This window comes from Ornithodoros turicata, chromosome 1 (genome assembly GCF_037126465.1).
Source record: "Ornithodoros turicata isolate Travis chromosome 1, ASM3712646v1, whole genome shotgun sequence".
NCBI lineage: Eukaryota > Metazoa > Arthropoda > Arachnida > Ixodida > Argasidae > Ornithodoros > Ornithodoros turicata.
Window position 1 is genome coordinate 114,703,752 of NC_088201.1, and position 3,223 is coordinate 114,706,974.

The 3,223-nt window shown below is 43.1% G+C and overlaps 1 long non-coding RNA gene across 1 annotated transcript; it reads right to left on the bottom strand.

Moving 5' to 3' along the window:
* Positions 1-2,007: 2,007 nt before the first annotated feature.
* On the bottom strand, positions 2,008-2,938 carry LOC135368156 (uncharacterized). The gene is made up of 3 exons (XR_010414706.1): positions 2,786-2,938; positions 2,161-2,370; positions 2,008-2,103 (listed from the first exon to the last, which is right to left on the bottom strand). It is a non-coding gene; the product is annotated as an uncharacterized LOC135368156 (long non-coding RNA).
* Between the last annotated feature and the right edge of the window lie 285 nt (positions 2,939-3,223).

Consider the following 3,223-nt stretch of genomic DNA (forward strand, 5'->3'; position numbering starts at 1 on the left):
TACTTCAGGATACTCAGCAAAAGAAAAGGAAGCTTTAGTTGATGAGCACCTGCTGAAAAAATAACTTGACTACAGCACTAAATGGGTCATGAACATTCACAAACCACTCACAGTTTTGTTCACAAGCCGGATGACTGATGCTCTGGGCTTTGTCACACCCAGCTTAAACCACTGGTGTTCGATATACGTGAGGACGTTGAAAACTTTTGCATCATACATGGCCTGAAAGAGCCAGTAGGCAGCAAATATTGCGGCCACACCGTCTTCTGCATTGATGATTCGAAAAAGTTCCTGGCTTTCAACTAGCAGGTGCATGTGTTGTGCCTCCTCTAGAGATGCTCCTGTGTACCGCACACAAGGTGTCGAAGGGAAGTCTTCAGAATGAAACACAAATTACCAGAAGTTGAGTATTATAGTAAAGAATATCCAACGCAGCATTTCTTTTTTTTTATTGGAAACACAGCACTTCACACTTTTTCTGCTACTTCAGTTAAAAACTGGTGCTCTATAGCAAGTACCACCTGTCTCTAACTCAACTAGCAGGAAGACAGTCTCCAGTTTTCTTTTATTGCTCTCTTTGTGACGTGCTGTCTCCAATAAAAAAAAATGACACTGCATAACCAAAGAGCAACATACTGAGCTCAAGGGATGTTATCGTACCTGAGAGGCTCATTAGTATACAGAGCAGCATATGATAGGAATATGGAAGATAAAGAAGAACAAATGACAAGTATTACGTGGCAGCAGAGGCTGATGAAGCTTTGTGGCATACACAGCATCAATATGGCCACTGTTACTGCATGCAGTTGTTAGCACAATGCTGCTGGAAACGACTAGCCAATTAACTCGACGGCAGGTAATGAAGAAACCCGGTGGATAACAAAACAAATGGCCTCCCAAAGCAAGAAATACGGGGTGTCTGCTTCCACTGGAAACAACACTTCATGAGCAGGGCTGTAAAAATATGTTTGTGGCATTTTTGTTATAAACAGGTGCTGTAGCGCCTCCTTGTAAAACAAGTACATACCACAAAGATGTCATCCAGTTTTCCTTTGTTGCTCTGCTAGTGAGGTGTTCTGCTTTCAATTAAAGCAGACATCCTGTACAATACAGGTAAGATTACCATCGAAAGCTGATAGAGTAGAAGCTGGCTAATTAGAACTTCATGGGGACGCAAAAGAAGTTTGAATTAAAAGGCGCTTGTATTAACAAAAGTTAAAGGAAATAGAGCCATACCCAGCGCTGGTAAAACTGGAATCGCCCAAAGTTTCTTTTGTAAAGAAGTCCGTCAAAATTATGAGGATTTCGCGGAACTTCATGGATTCCGGTACGCTGCATGGAGATAGACGCTTGTCACATAATTTTGCGGAATTGTGCAATTCTGTTCTATTCTTAAGGCGGACCTCATCCCACACACACAAGCACCAGCTCTAATTTTTTACATCAGTGGTGGTAGTTTTGAGATGGCAAAAATCACTTTGGCAGGCTACCTTTTTACATGGGAGGTGGCACTCAGTTTTAATTATCCTTAGTAGAAGAGATCTGCATGTGAGGCATGAGGGACATTATAGATAGATGTCTATGGGAAGCTGGCGGGACCATGAATGTTTGAATTATCTGGAAATTCGAATTCGCAAGTGGCAAATTGACAGGCTTTTACTGTACCCTTCTCACACACTGTATTAATGCACAGTCTCATGTAAACCGGTGACTAAGCAGCAACCTAAGCTACGTGACAAAGTTGTACACAAGTAAAAAAAACTTACATCTACGTCTTCATGAATGAAAAGCTGCGAGATGACATCCGGCTCACGTAGGCAACGGCTCATGATGCGCACTGCAGCAACAGCAAAAAGGTCTGACAGAACAAATGTAATTACCAAATGGCTGCCGTATGCAAACATACACTACAACAAGTAGTGTCTTACGCTTTTTTCGTGCTGAGCAGACATCATCCAAGTGGGGGATTTGTTGCACAATCTGAAGAAGTAAACTGCTGATGGAAATTGTGCCTTTGAGTGTAAGATTGACCACCTCTTGAATGCCATCTTGGACCGCAGAGAGAGCCAGCCGCTGCGTGAGACATTCGAAGTCTCTGAAAAACTGAGAGCCAAGCAAGCCATTATAATATGCATCGAGGACAATTGCTGGTGATCTTACCCGCTCTGCAATCATTATGTAGGGGTATGTTTCTAATGACGCTTGCACAGGCATTACCGCCAGCTTTGCGCACCTTCCTTTGTAAGTTGCTGCCATGCGTATCTTGATTTGCTCTTCATTGGGGCTCCTCTTCTTGTGCTCAGTCTTCAGCCATACTTCGTGTGCTTGAAGGCTTGCATCATCCTCATGATCTGTCCCAAGTGGAATATTCTAAAAAAATGAATGTTGAAGACACTTGATGTGGAGTGTCCTCTGATCAATGTCCCATCAGTGTCATCAATGATGTGCTCCAAACGATGTTGCACAAGCCCTAAGGTGTTTGTCATTTCTAAGAAACATTAATGTGAAGTGAAATATAATTAGGGTCGGATTCAGATTAAACGCGAAAAAGTCAGGCCCTAAGTATAATTGATACTGCTGCACCTTCAAATTAAGAACTGGCAGCTACAGAAATGCAGCGCATGTGACAAAAGTGTGGTTCGAAAGCTACAAAGCTAATAATCATGCAAAGCAAAACAAGAGTGCATGGTGGCCCAACAAAACCGTTCCAAGTGAAAAACAAGCGGCAAACCCATTATAGCTCCCATGATGGGAGAAATTCGAGCAACAGCAACAGTGCCTGTACCTGTCGCCTGGTTCGCTGTAGCTCGGAGTTGGCACGTTCGCTACTAACTCGGCGCCGATGGCTCCCGAACTTTTCCCGCTGCTTTTGCACTTCATGGTTGTTTTGCAGTTTCCTCCTTTCATTTTTAAACTTGTTCTTCAGAGCTACAAGCCATGAGCTCTGCAAAATTTGGAAAGCAATGGCAGTTAGGCTTCTTTTTTGTGTGTGAGCAGCACGCCACGCAGGGGACCACTTCCTTCACGTTGTTTTTTTCTTTGGTTTTCATACAGCGATGAAGGGAGATTAAATTTAAGGGGGCATTTCTTCATGCAGGGCTCGCGAATAGAGTAAGCACAGTCAATGTTGTATTCTTTGTTTTCCTGTTGTCAATGGCATTTCTTTGGAGACAACGACGAGCCCTTCATCTGCGAATTTGCAAAGAATTTTAGTGTGCGGCAC